Source organism: Schistocerca gregaria, unplaced genomic scaffold (genome assembly GCF_023897955.1).
Source record: "Schistocerca gregaria isolate iqSchGreg1 unplaced genomic scaffold, iqSchGreg1.2 ptg000008l, whole genome shotgun sequence".
NCBI lineage: Eukaryota > Metazoa > Arthropoda > Insecta > Orthoptera > Acrididae > Schistocerca > Schistocerca gregaria.
Genome location: NW_026061700.1, coordinates 1,703,448 through 1,724,293, shown reverse-complemented (window position 1 = coordinate 1,724,293; position 20,846 = coordinate 1,703,448).

Genomic DNA, 20,846 nt, shown 5'->3' with positions numbered 1-20,846 from the left:
CAGTGCTACACCATGAACAGTCCTTGTTGAGCCATTAGATACTCAAGCCAAGGGGAAGCATTTCCACCAGATAGATCATGTGTGTGCTGGATTCACCTCTCTGGTGATTGCCTGTGTATGCACGCCGTATTAGTGTCAAACTAGCTGAAGTCCTCACACGGAAGAAACTGCTGTACCATAACCATGATCTGGAGCCAACAAGTCACAGGCAGAAGCCACTGCAAACCTGTCTGCCAAGGAAAATCCACAGTGTAGTCCAAATGAAAACAGCCTGTCAGCAAAAAAGCGAGTTAATAACTAATGACTTCTCCCAGATACTAAGTGGAGTGTTTTAAATACAGGGGATATCTATTAGTTGCAGACCCTACTTAATGTGTCCCCGCAGTTGTAGTCAAATGTGTGGTGTCTAGGAAACCTGCATGCTTAGTACACTAGACAAGACACTTGAACAATTCTTATTAATGGGTTTTGTTACAAAATGAAAAGATACAATACTAAATTTTGCAATAACACAGAGGAGTCACATGCAAAGGGTAACATACAATATAAGCAATCTTCATCAGTATAGACAATCCTAAGTCTGTGCTACATAGTATGAGCGAAATGACTGGAATTGACACTCCTATCCGAGTCACTAGTCTGTAAGCTGCTACTCGACTGGCCCAACACCAATCGGTTGCTGCACTAACATCCTCTTCACATAGGCATTGCTGCCATCACATCGTCGTACCAGAGAGGGGTCAGTCAGCGTGTGATCGGCTGACGTCTTCCCGCATCTGTATTGTCTTTACCATTGCCGACTAGCATGCTGGTGCATGACCTTACACCGTAACAGTTAATATGAAAACTCAGGGCACGTTCTGATGGAGACCTTTGGAGCCAAACCTGTGGTTCCCACAGCAGGGGTATTTTCCTCGGCATTTTCCAAGGCTTCAGAAATTGTGCAGTTAATCCAACATGTATGAAGTATGATGCGCATTGTGTAACTGTGAAGCCTCCCTAGGTGCTCCAGCCAAGTACAAGGAGTGCAAAGAAAACAACCCTGCTGGGTACTGAAAATGCAGCTACTTTCTGGAACAAATGGGCAATTACTAGGGCAGATAAAAGAAGACAACAGCTGCTGTACTCGTTACTGACCCTCCCTTACAACTCACCTAGAGGCTCCACTCTGCAGGACTGAACATGTCACATTGCAAAAGTTAATTCTGAATGTTAGTTGTATAGAGCCAGCTGATCGATCTCTTGTACAGACTCAATGCCAATGACGACAAAATTGCCCTGGCGGGCAAATTGTCAGAAAGTGAGTTCAAAATAGTACCAATTTTTTAAAATCTGAAGTAGGAAAGGAATGCTTTGACACTTGTTCATTAGTGGTATCAGAAATATGGCAATTCACTGCAAGTAAGCAAAATTTAAACATGGTACTCAGACATCTGATGTGGTACTAAGCAAAATTAATAATATCCAGTTTAAACATTTCAGCAGCTGCAAAGATCTACAATGCTAGGAATACTTTGGAGTATGCACATTTTAAGTAACTCAAATTTCAGAACTAGGTATGCATAATGTGTGAACAGAATTTCCTTGAGTTGGTGGGTCAAAATCTGTCAACTTGACAGCATTTTTTTGCACACCCATAATGGAAATATGGGAGAAGTGTGCATTATGTAGCTATATAACTACATTCATATGTGATCTTGCTTTTGTATCCAGAAGTTCTGTATCAACTTAAATGGCGCCAACAAACATACTATATGGAAATCTGTTCATACTTGTTACAGTTTATTTGGGAAAAGAAGTTGCTAACATAATTTAACTTCAAATACTTTAGCGCATGCTACACTTTATTTATTGAATACAAGAATAACAGAAGTACATAATCTGGGAATGTTAACAAAAATGTACTTGTTGGAATGATTAGCTTATGAATTAGTGTACTCAATTACATACCATGTTTCAACAATGGAACAGTAATCAGAAATGAAGTTTTTGGGAAGATAGAAATAATATTTTAAGAGCAAATTGCTGTTAAAACTAACAAATGAAACTAGAACACAGAGAAGAGTGGATAAAAGGAGAAAAGAAAATCATTTATCTTGGAATGAAGAGGACTAAGGTGCAGGACTGTACTGATGTCAAGTAAGTAAATCAGACTTTCTTTTTTTTTCTTTTTTAGAAAGGTGAATAAGGAATTTGAAAATTTAAATATTATTTAGCATTTTTATATGTCATTTATTTTGTTTATATTTCATTTATATGAGAACAGTAAATGTTAAAATCACTTTTCTCCCCTCAGTGTTACTGGCATGTTTTATTTCAACAAAATAAATATTCTAATCGTTACCATTGGTTTTAAATCTGGTTGCCCCAGCCTGAACATAAATGAAGAAAACACTAGATTTTTATATATTTTCAGAATGACTGTTCATAATACTATTTTCATCTTATAGAATAGGGGCAAATGGTTGTGTAGGTACCCAAGATGTGAACATAAAATGCTGGAGCAATTGTTTTCCACCTAAATTATTACCATATTACTACTGTCAGAATGACCTGGTGAAGTGTTTAAAAGCTATTTAATAGCTTCCAGATGTGACAAAAATTTCAGTTTCATTATTTTGCATGACTACTGACTTAATTTAAAAAATGTAAAATAATGTCATGGTCTACTCACTAAGAGGAACAATCCTATTTTAAAGGTCTATCACAATAGAAACAAATAAGTGTACCAGTTAGGAACAGTGTTTTCGTCTCGAGGCAGTGCTACTGACAACATGCAAATACGTGCATCATATTCATCCAGTACCTGAGAATGAGACTCCTTAGCAACTTCCTAAAAACTTTTACAAAACATTCTATCACTGACAGCTTCCACAACATGATGAAAGAAAAAGATTATCACATATTACATTTTTGTAGTACATGCAGTCAAACAAGTTTCTGTTAATATTCAGCACTAGAGCTGTCAAATTTTATTGTTTACTGTATACCAGCTCAGCTGTAGAACAACACTTTTACTTTGCTATCACCAATTTCATTCTTATAACATGTTCACTTTGCCTGCCAAACCAGGAATTTATGCTTAAACTACAGCATCTTAATGAATGAATAAGGAACACACACTGGCAAACATCATATTATACTGCCACCAACTGGTGCAAATGTAATGACATAAAATGTCGGGTTGTCATATGTAATGTTAAATACCAACCCAAAAACAATAATTACAGTCATTCTGCTGACCAACTGGTGGAAGAACAGTGAGTAGGCATCCAGTAATCACAAGGAATGACAAAACCTCAAGTACAGAACTTAGATTAAAGAGTAACAAAAACACTACCCAATTAATGAAAACAATTCAAAAACAGGTACAAATAAAGGTGAAAAACACAATCCTACAAAAAATCAATGGAACTGGTGCTTTGCTTGCAATTAAATTTAACATGTAAAACAACAGGAATAGAACAAATTATCACCCTAGAGCGGACTGTGCACCAATACAAAACTTTCTGGCAGATTAGAACAGTGTGTCGGACTCAGACTCGATCTTGGGACTTTTAAGTTTTGCATGGCCAGGTGCTCTACAACTGAGCTACTCGAGCATGACTTGGACCCGTCCTCACAGTTTTTTTAATATAACAGGTAAATGGTGTTGCAAGGTAATTATGTAAAAGATTTCAGGAATAATATGTATGATCTCTCAGAATCATCTTAGGCCACAAATAATGTAGCTACAAAAGATGCATTGCCACTGAATTGTGTTTTCACTGAACTTGTGCAAGAATTAACAATACCTGAACTGAATCAAACAATTGAAAATCCAGCACAGAATGTAACAACATTACGAGAAGGAAAGATGTCACTCAACATGTACTGGAGACACTGAGTTGCAGATAGCCACAACAAAATGACTGTCACAAATAACACCTTAGATCCATCAGGCTGTAATCAGAAATGGATAAAACACTGCGTGCACGCCCACGCCCACGCCCACACCCACACCCACACCCACACACACACCCACGCCCATGCCCTCCGCATGTGATGGACTGCAGATGTAGATTTGGATGGACTTCACGTCATCTCCCTGCTGACAGACAAAGAATTACCTTCTACAGTGACAGTCACCATTCTTCCAGCAGTTGTCAACAAACAACAAATGACAAGGACAACTACAGATGTGTGTGAGGTCTGTGATGACTGACAACTAAGAATGTGGAATGTGCTGAAGAGGGGTTGTTTAGCGACCGAGTACAGTGGTATCCCCGATACTTCCAGCAATCCTCCACCACCGCACTTTGTCCCCATTTCTCCATTGGTGTTCTCTTGACATGTGGAATCCAGAAAATTACTTTGTTCAAATATCATCTCCAGCCCAGTGTTTTATGTCACTGGTATTCTGAAACAGTAATCTCCACAGTATTGCTTGCAGTTTTTCACAAGCCAGTGAGGTCACTTCAGTACTATGCCTTTCTCCAGGGTTCCCTCTGTAGTAATGGCAACAACTTAGGTTTACTGTTTCCAATATTCCCCATTACATTTTTGTCAATGACACTTAAAAAAAAACAGCAGCATTTAACATTTAATTCTGCTTACATCTTTCTAGTAAGGATGTTTATTTACACACAGACAGATGTCTCTTACTGAGGGTCTCTTGTTCTAAAACTGGAGGTATTCTGAGTGAGTGTGCTATCACACAAACACTGCTGTCCACCCATCCAGTATGGACTATTCCTTATAGCCTGTTCTGGCCTCACAATCCCCAGATATGGAAGCTGAGCAAGAGGTTATTTTCAGGCCTGTGAGTATGAAAACATTTTACAAAGATCAGTTACCAGCATTATCAGATAACCTGCAGCACATGGAAGATTGGTATTTGTCTGAAGAGTTTGCTCCTCTACAAGAGATGGCTTCACACAGCCCCTCTACCAACACCCCCCTCCACAACCCTTATGGTAAGTGGTAGGTAAGATTAGTAAATTAAAGACACCCTTGGGTCTCACAGTCTACGAGTGCTGGGGTTGAAAGAAAAGAGAGCTGGCCAAGAGAGAGCAACAGAAAAGAAAATACAAGTCTAATGTAACTGAGTGGATGCCATGTCAAACAGCTGAGAACTTACTAGCAGTCATACATGTTATAGTCTCCTATTTGGCATGAAGAGAAGAAACACTGTTGTATTAAGGATTAGATATTTCTTACACTATTTGTCAAATTTAATAAATAATATTTAACAGCACTTTCATGTGAGTGCATAAAGTAGCCACTTACACAATAACAACAATACTATTCAACAAATTAAAATTTTACATTGTAAACACATGTTACAGAGATTTATTACAAGTTATACATGAATATCAATGTCACGTATAGTATGTTAACACCATCAAGACTTGAACAAGACAGTAGGCCAACAATCACACAAACAACGAGCTCATATGTGGATAGTCACTTACAACCATTTCTACCTAATATTATGTCATACGTTAGTATAAAAGTTTGACAGTAAAATGGCCCAGCTCAGTATAGGGACCCTTTCCTTTAATTTTTAATATTTTCCACCCCCCTGACCAAACTATATATACAATATGCACCCATTCTTTTGCATACATATGCTACACATTTTTAATACTAGAAACTATTCAGAAACTCAAATGTAAGTAAAAGACACTAACTCAAATGTCAAAAGAAGCTCAACCATTAAGGCTACTGATGTCCAATACAATGAAACCATGTTAACGTATATAGCAACACATTACAAATGTGTGTTACCAACAGTCCTCAAAAATATAACACTAGGAAGAGATTGCAATATGTGAATCAAGAAATACCCATTTCTATTAACCAACCAGCAAGAAGTATATGCACAATCACATTAAATTGCAAGAAAATACATCAAAATAATATGATGAGCTTTGCAGTGTAATGATACAACAGGATTACAAGAGGGCAAGGGATGGATTTGAATATGAACAGGCAAGTACTAAAAACACTACTGGGAATGGTTGTGATTATGCTATGTGCAAAATGATCTATTTTAAATGCAACTACTCACAAATGAACCATAATATTTTACACAAAAATTAATGTAGATCAAATACAGGGTGAGTTACGAGGAAAGGTACATGTATTGATAGGTGATAGAATTACTGATTCTGAACAAAAAGTTTATGTGGACATATGCCCTATTGCAAATGGTTTCCAAGATAAAACACTTTCAATGTGCATTTCTAGTTATTTTATGTATTATTCACTGTCATTGTTTACAATGGACCACATTAATATAGAGGAAGTTGAGACGTACGATTTGGCACAGGTCACTCATGGTCTATCAAGTTGGAAAACTACCTCAAACTGCCTACAAGTAGTACCTAAGCTACAGTGCATGAACATCACATGAGATTTTCAATATTCCCATGATCTCTCCATGCAAACTGTTACTCCTAGACAAAAAATAGACAGTAATTTTTTGTAGCAAATTTATTTTAATTTAATTGTGTACTGAGTCACATTTTCGTTAGTGTGTGCTGTTTTCGAGTTATTAAAGAAACATGTACAAAAGTGGTATTAAATGTGTTCTATCTCAGAAACCATTCCCAATCGGGCATATGTCCATATGAAGCTTTTGTTCATAATCACTAATACTATCACATCTCGAAGCATATACCTTTCCTCCTGACTCATGCTGTCTATTATACAGAACCAATAAATTTGTGAAACAAACTCTTATGCACAGTGAAAAAAGAAACAGGAGTGTTCAAAAGGGCAAGAGTAACAACATGTTTTTGTGTACCTACACAAAGTTAAGATTACACTGAACACATCATACAATAATTGATGGAAAGCTATGTTCAAAATACCATGTCATTAACTTAACTAATACCTTTCCCCTGATATGACAAAAGAACAGGAGTCATACCTTCATATTATGGTTGTGTAAGAACATAGAAACAAAGTTTATACAGTATAAAATAGAAATCATGGATAACAAAAAGGCTTGGGCTAAAAAGACTCAAAAACAGAAATATAATATGTTTGTAATGTTTTGTCTTGTCATTAGCTTCAAATCCATATGATGGATTTAAAACACAAGCTACAGGGTAGCAAAGAGAATGTGCTAAAGTCTCACATATAGTAATGATGATGATGATGATGATGATGATGATGATGATGATGATCTCACAGGATAGAATTTATTAGAGCTCAAGCAACTGTGGTAAATACTATGACCAAGCCAAATTAATATATATTTATGTCAGTAGAAGCAATAACAGATACTACAAACCAATCAGTAAACAGTAAGAAACGTAATTCCCTCAGAAGAGAATTAACAAGTTAAATATTTGATGTTCAACATGTAAGTTTAAAAAAATGCAAGAGGATTTGAAATTTTATTTAAAGTTTGTCAGAGCCCACTAAGTGCGCTCAACTTTCCGTACTGTGCTGAACCTTTCATGTATCACACTTACTTTTAATGAAAAGATTATGACAAGAGTATAATTATTGTCTGAATCTAAACAAAAAATTATATGAAATGTAGAGAATCAAATTTTTTTCTCCTCTGGAAGTTGTTGGACAAACAACATGCAAATGGTACTGGGTTTCATTAATAGGATCAGTTGTTTTGTAATACTTATGGAGTAGTGTTCTTCTTTTGGGAAAGATGCCTTCTGTTCTGTGTCCTGCATCACCTCTGATTTATGCTAATGATCAGCCTGCAGTAATGAATGGTGTAGTACAAAAATTTACCGTATTTTATAGATATTGTATTACAAGGCTAGTGTCATCTGCAAACAGTTACCAGCAGCATTTTACCAAAAGTTTCAAATGGTTTGCTGTTAACTCACTTTGTGCCAAACTAAGAAAAAAAATTTTGTGCATTCTACAAGTCACAAAATGCCAGAGGAATACTTAGTGAAACTCAATGAGCATCAGATGAATGATATGGGATCATCAAGTTCCTGGACATTCATTTAGACTGAGGATGGAGAGGAGAACATCACATTCATCAATCTAAAAGCGATTAAAGGAACCTGGATATAGTGGGCTGCACTTTTACTAGTATTTTGAAATTTAATAACTCAAAAACTTTAATAGATACTGGAATGAAACTTTAATCAAACAGTAAGAGTACTATAACATCCGTGGAGAAAAACTGATCTTTATCTTGTAACCTATACACGATAAAAACTTTAATTTTAAATTGTGGTTTACAGGGTGGAATGAATATTAACTTTTATCTTACACACTGGATTACAAGTAATTTTTACTTCAGGAACACTGTACTTCCACATTATTCAAAATAAAAGGTCAAAAACTTTTTTTTATTTTTTTGAAATAGTATTACCTTATTGAAGCAGTAAACAAGGAATATTTGCCAATTTGTTGTTCATTGCAATTTAAAAATTTGTTTTTGAAAGTCAACTTTTTGCTCCTAATAGCTGAAGAACATATGACATGCTCCAAGTTAAAATAATTTAATACATTGTTGAATAATGTAGTTCACTGTGTAGGAAAGCACTAAGCTGTTGTTCATGCTAAATTTTGTTTTTGTGGCTTTAATACTGGATGAGATAATGATACCTAAGTAAGCAAAAACGCTGATAAAGGGGGAATTGGGACTAAAAATTTGCATGTTATCTTCTTCTCAATAAAAACATGTCAAAATATTCCAGCTCATTAATCTTGTCGATTGCGAGTGTCCTTACCATCATCTGTAGGTTTCTTTCTTTTCTTTGTTATTGTGTCCACTGTCATGCTTTTCGCAATTTTTCCAGCATTGGTGAGAATTCACCTGTGTACTTGTATAAGTCCACTTTTCGTGTCATCCCCAGTTTTGACACCTAGTCCACTCATAGTTTTTAATCTGCTCGTTACTCCAGCATTATAACATATTATGATGGCCAGCCCACCCATCTGAAAAGCTGACATACAAAAAAAAACAGTTTTTGGCAAGTGTACCCAAATGCAAGTTTTGAAGCTGTCATTCAGACTCTGTGTTTTGCCACACAACGTTTTTCTAGAAGTTTAGAATCTTAAAGGTCTCTATGAATTGGCTTTAGCTCTACCATAATGGTTTCTGGCAAGGGGTGTGCACATGTATGTTTCTGTCCATTTGCTTCACACATATTATGCTTGCAACATAAAGTGTTTCCTGTGGGCAAATGCCACACTGTGGATGCTCATCAGTGGATAGTCTGTAAACCAATGTGCCGAAATTGCTTTCCTCATCTCACTGACAATTTTGCTGTTTCTCCTGATGACTGGAACTTAATATTCCAAGAGGTTTCCTGTTTCTGATTTCGCAAGTCTTAATTTGTCACCAACTGCTTTGACACCAGATATTTTTACTGTCACATCCTTGGGGAGTTTCTTACGTCTTGCCTCTATTATCTTGATCACACATCCTGTACATTCCATTTCTTTAATTTCAGTTTTATCATTTGGTTTAAGAGCCACAACACTACAGAATCCTAAGAGTCATCAGCAGGGTTTCTAGTGTACTGCACACTACGTCTAGCAACTGACCTACTGGCAACAGAGACTTTCCCCTTACTTTTCACATCACCACTGAAACCTTCCAATTTTTTGTCAGATCTGTATTCATTTACCTCACTGACACAACCTTGGCAGTGTCAGTCCAGGAGCTTTCCTGTATCTCAACTCTCAGATTTTACAGGTGGCAGTGGGAAACTCTGATATGGCATGGATTATCTGGGCTGCTTGTACTTTTCTTCCCACCCCGACATATCTCGTGGTGTAAGGGAGATGATAATTTATTTCACTATATTTTGCAAGCACTTGACACTCCATTACAATCTTGCTGGACAGGTGACTCCTCTTAGTTATGTCCTCACTAAACTAAAGAGTTTTTCACTTTTATAGTATTGACAGTATTTGCAATAGTAATTTTCAATGCTTGTTCTTGCTAATTAAAATGTAAACACAATTTTCACAATTTTGTTCATTCTTGGTAAGATGTTTCAATCTTGCATTTTGATGCACTGCCTGGGTAACTTATAGGCTTAAACTCAGGCTTGAACTCCCTTCAGTGTGGTGTAACAAGTACTTCATTTTTAAGATTACTAAAAACACAACGATTTTGATCAGTGCATAATTAATGGCCACAGTTAAAATTCTTCAGTTTTGGCATTTCATGATTGAAAATGGTTGAAATATGCAGTCAGACCAAGTTTACAAGATGTACACATGCAAAAAACATAAGTAAACTGCAGAAATCTATTTTAATCAACACAAAGATAGATTGCAATAAATCCCTGCTCATAGTGCAGTCTGTACCTTCTTCAAGGAAATTACACAAATGAGTTGTTATAGAAATAGTGGTGGAAAAATTAAATGAGGAGACATTGAAGAGATTTTGTGTTTGACAATAGTATGACAGCTAGGCATTCATGCAATCCATCTGCTTCAGAAAGACATTTAAACCACACACACACACACACACACACACACACACACACACACACACACACACACTCTCTCTCTCTCTCTCTCTCTCTCTCTCTCTCTCTCTCTCTCTCTCTCTCTCTCTCTCTTTTAACTTTTACAAGCTTTTACAATCTTTTGGATCCCATCTGGAAGTCTGCTATGTACTGGAGTTCTGGGTGACTTTTCTGAGCTGTACCCTTTCCCTAAACTTCTCCAGCCCTTTTCCTTCACCCCTTCAACTCTTCTTCCTGAAGAAGGAGCTACTGACTCCACAGAAAGTATATAATTTTAGAATTGGAAAGAATCACAGAGTTTCATTACATAAACATTCTCTCTCTCTCTCTCTCTCTCTCTCCCCCCCCCCCCTCCTTTTTTTTGTAATCATGATGTCCAGCTCCCCTTAGGATGAGCAGTTTTTGCATCAAGATGAAATGATCAGAAATGCACCTTATTTTGCTTATAGGGACTGTCGTGTCATATGGAATTATCTTCTGGAGGAACTCTTCTCTAGCTCACAAAAGTGATTACAGTCATATGATGACATCCAAGAATGTCCTGTAATATATTATTTAGCCAGCTGGGAATAAACAGGTCTGTTTTGTTATCAAGAGTTCCATTCTCTTTGAACAAAACTCAGCAGTTCACTTATATGATGCTAAACAGAAGAACCTTTTTCACTATCAGTTACATTATCTGCAAAGAGATATTGACTATTCTGAACTACACAATTTTCTGTTGAATCACCCATTCTACTTTGTTGAGTAACAGATAAATAGACAGCTCAACTAAGGTGAGACAACTACATAGTTTCAAAATTGACATATGTTAATGTAAGTACTTCAGGGGACATTACTGATTCACTTCTGTAGGCATTACTATCAAAAGACCCTACACACTATGAAAGCAACCAGTTGGCTGCCAGACAATAGTTTCAGACCTACTGACTATACGAGATACATGCAACAAACAGTTCTTTTCCAGGGTCAGACATCCCGAGATGTGAGAGCAACTGTTACAAAGCATCACCTGAACTGTGAGACATTACTAGAACCAAATGTCAACTTCTGAAAAATATTTAGATTATGCACAACATCGTTGCAGTAGTCATACAGGGAAGCCATCTACTATGATACAGAGGTCAAAGAACCCTAAAACGATTATACAATATTGCAGTGCCTGTTTTATTATGAATAAGGATTGAAAGTTTCTTTGGACATGCATGCATGTCGGTACCCCACTGCCGACTCCTAAGTAAGGTGCGAGCATATGTGATTGGTTCCCAAGTATGTGAGCAGCTCAAAGGCTTCTTATGTAATAGAACGCAGTATGTTGTCCTCGATGGTGAGTGTTCATCAGAGTTGAGGGTATAATCTGGAGCGCCACAGGGATGTGTGGTAGGTCTGCTGTTGTTTTCTATCTACATAAATGATCTCTTGGATAGCAATGTGTGGCTGTTTGCTGATGATTCTGTGGTGTACAGGAAGTTGTCATCATTGAGTGACTGTAGGAGGATACAAGATGACTTTGACAGGATTTGTGATTGGTGTAAAGAATGGCAGCTAACTCTAAATATAGACAAATGTAATTAATGCAGATGAATAGGAAAAAGAATCCTGTAATCTTTGAATACTCCATCAGTAGTGTAGCACTTGACACAGTCACGTCAAATATTTGGGCGTAATATTGCAGAGTGATAGGAGGTTGGACAAGTATGTAATGGCAGTTGTGGGGAAGGTGGATAGTCATCTCCAGTTCACTGGTAGAATTGTTGGAAGATGTGGTTCATCTGTAAAGGGGACCAGTTATAATACACCGATACAACCTATTCTTGAGTTCTGCTTGAGCATTTGAGATCCTTATTAGGTTGGATTGAGGGAGGACATAGAAGCAATTCAGAGTCAGGCTGCTGTATTTGTTACTGGTAGGTTTGATCATCATGCGATTGTTACGGAAATGCTTCAGGAACTTGGGTGGGAGTCTCTAAAGGAAAGGGGGTGTTCTTTTTGTGAATCACTAATGAGGGAATTTAGAGAACCAGCATTTGAGGCTGATTGCAGTACAATTTTACTTTTACCATCTTACATTTTGCAGAAAGATCACAAAGATAAGAGAGATTATGGTTCATACAGAGGCATATAGGCAGTCATTTTTCCCTTGTTCTGTTGGGGAGTGGAACAGGGAGAAAAGATGCTGGTTGTGGTATGTGGTACCCACTGCAATGCACCGTACGGTGGATTGCGGAGTATGTATGTAGATGTAGATGTAGAACAGGCATTGTGGTAAACACAACCATTATGAAACACACTTTGTATATTTAAAAATGTGAATATGGACAACTATTAGCCATAGACCCAAATGATCACATTGTGAATTTGTGCCAGATCAAGACTTGAATCCAGATTCCCCCTTATCATTAGCTGTCCTCTTAACATGAGGCTATCCACACACGACTCTTAACAAGACCGAAACTTCCATGTCTTATGAACCGTGTGTCTACATCCTGTACTCATCATTCCATTATATATTCCCAAACATATGAGACATTTTGACTTTAAAGTTGCTTACAAAGTTTCACAGAAATATGATATTGTGTAACCTGCATTACTCTGAATTATGATGGATACCCAAAGGACCTTTGCATTTTAATTCAGAATAACATAGGCAAAGTGATATCATATTTATCAGCCAACATCGTGCAAGAAACATTCAAGTATAAATACCTCATCTGTACAGGAATATACATAATGGACCTACGAGTGTAGGTTGAGATGCATGACTGATGACATATGGAAGTTTGGATCTGGCTGCAAGTCATATGTGGATAGCCATATTTTAAGATGACCACTAACAATACCCGTAAATCTGGTTTTGAGTCCCAATTTGGCTCAAGTTTTCATTGTCATTTCATTCTGCAGCTGACAGTTGTCCATAATTGCAGTTAGAAATACATTTAATGCAAGTACAACACTGTAAGTGCAATGTACAACATTAGAGCCCAACATTTATCGAGACTGCTTTGCACATTTTTGGACCATATAAAGCAGCAAATCACTGAGACAGAATAATACTTATTAAACAGGAACACAAAAATGTAAAGAAAAGAAGCTGGTTACAGCACTGAATATTTGTGCTACGTGATTCCTGAAGAGGTTGAAGCATCAATAATAAACATAAAATCTGGTGGAGCTTTATGCTCTGACATCGGAGATTCCCTTTGCATCTGGTAACTACACGAGGAAATGGTTAACAAAATTCTTTGCTTCACTTCTAAAGATGAGAAATGTTCCCCAAGAATTTAAACATGCCGAGATAAATGTTCTCTGAAACCAGATCTAGTAGGATATCTCCCTACAAAATTTTTCATATCACTACACTGCTATTGTGATTCACAGTTTGTCCCAGGAATTTTGGAACAAACTTTGAGGAGTTGTAGGGGGTGTTAGAAGGAACAGATTGAGGGTAGGAACCTGTCTCTGGAAACATCATCCAATGATGCTCCAGAACACTGGTGCCATCCCTTAAAGTAAAGTAGAGTAGAGTAGAGTAGAGTAGAGTACAGTAGATTTTTATTGGTCCTGGTAATCATATAGCTCACAAATAGTAGATTCAAATTTACAACAAGTCAGTGTATAACAAAATATAATATTAAATTGGCATTAATTTCATTATTTGTACATTAAATGATAAAAAAGAAAGAAGAAAAAAAAAGAGTAGACATTATAAAGGAGAAAGATCATGTACTGTACTGGCAGATTAGTATTTGTATTACAGCAACATTTACATTTGTTTTCTTTTTTTGTCAGGAGGGTGGAGAGGGGGGGGGGGGGGGCCCTTAGGGCACGAAACAGATAAGGTTATAAGCACCCAGTATAGAACCATACAATGCTGGGATCACCAGGCTAAAAAACTGTTGCGAGGTCAAATACAAAAAGGAACAAACCACAAATCTAAAACATCAATACGTTATGGAAGAGTATCTAAAAGACTTTGACAAGACCAGAGTCCCCAGATAGAAATCAAATATCTTTTTCCCACCCCAAACAAGAGGGGACAGGGTAAGACTGTTGAATGAGCTGGTGAAGGAAACCCAGCATACTTTCTTGCTTTCCTTAGCAGTTTGATTGATCTGCACATGTAGTTGCTTGTAGCAGATGCAGTTTGTTAACATAGGATGACTGTGAAAGACACAAAGCGTACATCGTTACGTACCAACTGCATTGCCACACTCCACGGTCCACCAAGGGACTGAGACCTAACTGGGAGAAGTAGTAGTACAAGGATAGATGATTCAGCAGCCAAGAGAATAACGTCCACAAGGTGCTTGACCTGATCATTGTATCTGGGAAACGCCATTCATCAAAGACTGCCAAGGAGGAATATATACTCCATTCAGCAAGAAAGAATTTCAAATGAGTGGGATGGGGTATGATTGAACAGGTGAGTTACACAATTGATGTGGTCACTCGAGTAAGTATTAGAAAGAGCACACCACTCGAGGTGACGAGTGAGCTGGGCAGACCAGATCGAAGTTTCTAAGTGGGAGTAAGTGTGCAGGGTATCAGATAGAAATGTTGCATCACCATTGTTAAAGCACACAAGATTAAGGTGATTAAGTATCAACCAAAACGGAACCTCCAGGGCAGGCGACAGGTGAGCCCCAAAGAGGATGATGGGCACTGGTGTCACTGAGGAGCAGAAAGGGTGGAGGAAGCTGAGCAAAAAGCTGCATCGGGCCCTACTGACAGCAGAGACGAAGGGATATACATGGTGCAGAGGGAAAAGGTAGATTTGGGAAGGAACACACGGGCAGCAACTGCTTGCAGGTGGGTGCACAAGTGGATAGGAGTGATGGCGAGCATCAACTTGTAGAAGCAACGTGACACCACTATGAACAGGTTCATCCATAGCGAAATAAGATAGGAAAGAGCAAAATGGTCTTGAGGACATAGCTTCGTTTCTTGGAGACAGACTACAGCGGAAATTGACATCGCAGGGACAGATGGAGGTCTGACCTGTTAGACAAAAGGCCACGGATATTCCATTGTAAATGGGCCTTACAATTTTGGAACACCAGAGAATGAAGAAGAAATATTCACCTTGATGACTGCTTAGGGTGAGCCATCGAGGTAGGATGGCCACTGGAATCTAAAACTGAAAGGATCTTAAAACATCAACTCAGTGGGATCTACAGAGCTTCCCCAGTGCAGATCAGTTGAAAGGGACTGACAAGTTGAAGAGGACTGGTGAGTCGGGGAGGGGGAACACTATTTGCCTTTTGATGATTGTTTTGACTTTTGGGGATTGGTAGATGAGCCAGATGGCTGCGAAGTCGAGGTAAGCAAGAAATCTTCCTGGGAATAATCCTTTTTCAACTGACGGTTTGCTGGCTGCATTGCAACCATCTTCGCTGATGAGGGCAAAGAACAGGTAGTAGAATCTACAGCCCAGGAAGTGGGAGATGGAGTGTCAGCTTGAAGGCAAGTTGACTTTGACACCGTCGAACTGAACTGTAATTAACAACTTTGCATAGCCATGTTTTTTGTGGGATAGGGAGAGGCTAACACAGTGCTGTAGCCTTCAAGGGAAAAGAGCGCCGAGGGGGGAAAAGAGCGCCGAGGGGGGAAAAGAGCGCCGAGGGGGGAAAAGAGCGCCGAGGGGGGAAAAGAGCGCCGAGGGGGGAAAAGAGCGCCGAGGGGGGAAAAGAGCGCCGAGGGGGGAAAAGAGCGCCGAGGGGGGAAAAGAGCGCCGAGGGGGGGAAAAGAGCGCCGAGGGGGGAAAAGAGCGCCGAGGGGGGAAAAGAGCGCCGAGGGGGGAAAAGAGCGCCGAGGGGGGAAAAGAGCGCCGAGGGGGGAAAAGAGCGCCGAGGGGGGAAAAGAGCGCCGAGGGGGGGAAAGAGCGCCGAGGGGGGAAAAGAGCGCCGAGGGGGGAAAAGAGCGCCGAGGGGGGAAAAGAGCGCCGAGGGGGGGAAAGAGCGCCGAGGGGGGGAAAGAGCGCCGAGGGGGGGAAAGAGCGCCGAGGGGGGGAAAGAGCGCCGAGGGGGGGAAAGAGCGCCGAGGGGGGGAAAGAGCGCCGAGGGGGGGAAAGAGCGCCGAGGGGGGGAAAAGAGCGCCGAGGGGGGGAAAAGAGCGCCGAGGGGGGGAAAGAGCGCCGAGGGGGGGAAAAGAGCGCCGAGGGGGGGAAAAGAGCGCCGAGGGGGGGAAAAGAGCGCCGAGGGGGGGAAAAGAGCGCCGAGGGGGGGGAAAGAGCGCCGAGGGGGGGAAAAGAGCGCCGAGGGGGGGAAAAGAGCGCCGAGGGGGGGAAAAGAGCGCCGAGGGGGGGAAAAGGGCACCGAGGGGGGGGAAAGGGCACCGAGGGGGGGGAAAGGGCACCGAGGGGGGGAAAAGGCACCGAGGGGGGGAAAAGGCACCGAGGGGGGGAAAAGGCACCGAGGGGGGGGGAAAGCACCGAGGGGGGGGGAAAGCACCGAGGGGGGGGGGGAAAGCACCGGGGGGGGAAAAGCACCAAGGGGGGGAAAAGCACCAAGGGGGGGAAAAGCACCAAGGGGGGGAAAAGCACCAAGGGGGGGAAAAGCACCAAGGGGGGGAAAAGCACCAAGGGGGGGAAAAGCACCAAGGGGGGGAAAAGCACCAAGGGGGGGAAAAGCACCAAGGGGGGGAAAAGCACCAAGGGGGGGAAAAGCACCAAGGGGGGGAAAAGCACCAAGGGGGGGAAAAGCACCAAGGGGGGGAAGAGCACCAAGGGGGGGAAGAGCACCAAGGGGGGGAAGAGCACCAAGGGGGGGAAGAGCACCAAGGGGGGGAAAAGCACCAAGGGGGGGAAAAGCACCAAGGGGGGGAAAAGCACCAAGGGGGGGAAAAGCACCAAGGGGGGGAAAAGCACCAAGGGGGGGAAAAGCACCAAGGGGGGGAAAAGCACCAAGGGGGGGAAAAGCACCAAGGGGGGGAAAAGCACCAAGGGGGGGAAAAGCACCAAGGGGGGGAAAAGCACCAAGGGGGGGAAAAGCACCAAGGGGGGGGAAAGCACCAAGGGGGGGAAAAGCACCAAGGGGGGGGAAAGCACCAAGGGGGGGAAAAGCACCAAGGGGGGGAAAAGCACCAAGGGGGGGGAAAGCACCAAGGGGGGGGAAAGCACCAAGGGGGGGAAAAGCACCAAGGGGGGGAAAAGCACCAAGGGGGGGAAAAGCACCAAGGGGGGGAAAAGCACCAAGGGGGGGAAAAGCACCAAGGGGGGGAAAAGCACCAAGGGGGGGAAAAGCACCAAGGGGGGGGGAAAAGCACCAAGGGGGGGAAAAGCACCAAGGGGGGGAAAAGCACCAAGGGGGGGAAAAGCACCAAGGGGGGGAAAAGCACCAAGGGGGGGAAAGCACCAAGGGGGGGAAAGCACCAAGGGGGGGAAAGCACCAAGGGGGGGAAAGCACCAAGGGGGGGAAAGCACCAAGGGGGGGAAAGCACCAAGGGGGGGAAAGCACCAAGGGGGGGAAAGCACCAAGGGGGGGAAAGCACCAAGGGGGGGAAAGCACCAAGGGGGGGAAAGCACCAAGGGGGGGAAAGCACCAAGGGGGGGAAAGCACCAAGGGGGGGAAAGCACCAAGGGGGGGAAAGCACCAAGGGGGGGAAAGCACCAAGGGGGGGAAAGCACCAAGGGGGGGAAAGCACCAAGGGGGGGAAAGCACCAAGGGGGGGAAAAGCACCAAGGGGGGGAAAAGCACCAAGGGGGGGAAAAGCACCAAGGGGGGGAAAAGCACCAAGGGGGGGAAAAGCACCAAGGGGGGGAAAAGCACCAAGGGGGGGGAAAGCACCAAGGGGGGGAAAAGCACCAAGGGGGGGGAAAGCACCAAGGGGGGGAAAAGCACCAAGGGGGGGAAAAGCACCAAGGGGGGGGAAAGCACCAAGGGGGGGGAAAGCACCAAGGGGGGGAAAAGCACCAAGGGGGGGAAAAGCACCAAGGGGGGGAAAAGCACCAAGGGGGGGAAAAGCACCAAGGGGGGGAAAAGCACCAAGGGGGGGAAAAGCACCAAGGGGGGGAAAAGCACCAAGGGGGGGGGAAAAGCACCAAGGGGGGGAAAAGCACCAAGGGGGGGAAAAGCACCAAGGGGGGGAAAAGCACCAAGGGGGGGAAAAGCACCAAGGGGGGGAAAGCACCAAGGGGGGGAAAGCACCAAGGGGGGGAAAGCACCAAGGGGGGGAAAGCACCAAGGGGGGGAAAGCACCAAGGGGGGGAAAGCACCAAGGGGGGGAAAGCACCAAGGGGGGGAAAGCACCAAGGGGGGGAAAGCACCAAGGGGGGGAAAGCACCAAGGGGGGGAAAGCACCAAGGGGGGGAAAGCACCAAGGGGGGGAAAGCACCAAGGGGGGGAAAGCACCAAGGGGGGGAAAGCACCAAGGGGGGGAAAGCACCAAGGGGGGGAAAGCACCAAGGGGGGGAAAGCACCAAGGGGGGGAAAGCACCAAGGGGGGGAAAGCACCAAGGGGGGGAAAGCACCAAGGGGGGGAAAGCACCAAGGGGGGAAAGCACCAAGGGGGCGAAAGCACCAGGGGGGGGAAAGCACCAAGGGGGGGGAAAGCACCAAGGGGGGGAAAGCACCAAGGGGGGGAAGCACCAAGGGGGGGAAGCACCAAGGGGGGAAAAGCACCAAGGGGGGAAAAGCACCAAGGGGGGAAAAGCACCAAGGGGGGAAAAGCACCAAGGGGGGAAAAGCACCAAGGGGGGAAAAGCACCAAGGGGGGAAAAGCACCAAAGGGGGGAAAAGCACCAAGGGGGGGAAAAGCACCAAGGGGGGGAAAAGCACCAAGGGGGGGAAAAGCACCAAGGGGGGGAAAAGCACCAAGGGGGGGAAAAGCACCAAGGGGGGGGAAAGCACCAAGGGGGGGGAAAGCACCAAGGGGGGGGAAAGCACCAAGGGGGGGGAAAGCACCAAGGGGGGGAAAGCACCAAGGGGGGGAAAAGCACCAAGGGGGGGAAAAGCACCAAGGGGTTGAAAAGCACCAAGGGGGGGAAAAGCACCAAGGGGGGGAAAAGCACCAAGGGGGGGAAAGCACCAAGGGGGGGAAAGCACCAAGGGGGGGAAAGCACCAAGGGGGGAAAGCACCAAGGGGGGGGAAAGCACCAAGGGGGGGAAAGCACCAAGGGGGGGAAAGCACCAAGGGGGGGAAAGCACCAAGGGGGGGAAAGCACCAAGGGGGGGAAAGCACCAAGGGGGGGAAAGCACCAAGGGGGGGAAAGCACCAAGGGGGGGAAAGCACCAAGGGGGGAAAGCACCAAGGGGGGAAAAAGCACCAAGGGGGGAAAAAGCACCAAGGGGGGAAAAAGCACCAAGGGGGGAAAAAGCACCAAGGGGGGAAAAAGCACCAAGGGGGGAAAAAGCACCAAGGGGGGAAATAGCAGAAAGGGGAAAAAGCAGTAAGGGGAAAAAGCAGTAAGGGGAAAAAGCAGTAAGGGGAAAAAGCAGTAAGGGGAAAAAGCAGTAAGGGGAAAAAGCAGTAAGGGGAAAAAGCAGTAAGGGGAAAAAGCAGTAAGGGGAAAAAGCAGTAAGGGGAAAAAGCAGTAAGGGGAAAAAGCAGTAAGGGGAAAAAGCAGTAAGGGGAAAAAGCAGTAAGGGGAAAAAGCAGTAAGGGGAAAAAGCAGTAAGGGGAAAAAGCAGTAAGGGGAAAAAGCAGTAAGGGGAAAAAGCAGTAAGGGGAAAAAGCAGTAAGGGGAAAAAGCAGTAAGGGGAAAAAGCAGTAAGGGGAAAAAGCAGTAAGGGGAAAAAGCAGTAAGGGGAAAAAGCAGTAAGGGGAAAAAGCAGTAAGGGGAAAAAGCAGTAAGGGGAAAAAGCAGTTAGGGGAAAAAGCAGTTAGGGGAAAAAGCAGTAAGGGGAAAAAGCAGTAAGGGGAAAAAGCAGTAAGGGGAAAAAGCAGTAAGGGGAAAAAGCAGTAAGGGGAAAAAGCAGTAAGGGGAAAAAGCAGTAAGGGGAAAAAGCAGTAAGGGGAAAAAGCAGTAAGGAAAAAAGCAGTAAGGAAAAAGCAGTAAGGGAAAAAGCAGTAAGGGGAAAAGCAGTAAGGGGAAAAGCAGTAAGGGGAAAAGCAGTAAGGGGAAAAGCAGTAAGGGGAAAAGCAGTAAGGGGAAAAGCAGTAAGGGAAAAAGCAGTAAGGGAAAAAGCAGTAAGGAAAAAGCAGTAAGGGAAAAAGCAGTAAGGGGAAAAGCAGTAAGGGAAAAAGCAGTAAGGGAAAAAGCAGTAAGGGGAAAAAGCAGTAAGGGGAAAAAGCAGTAAGGAAAAAGCAGTAAGGGAAAAAGCAGTAAGGGAAAAAGCAGTAAGGGGAAAAGCAGTAAGGGTTAAAGCAGTAAGGGAAAAAGCAGTAAGGGAAAAAGCAGTAAGGGAAAAAGCAGTAAGGGAAAAAGCAGTAAGGGAAAAAGCAGTAAGG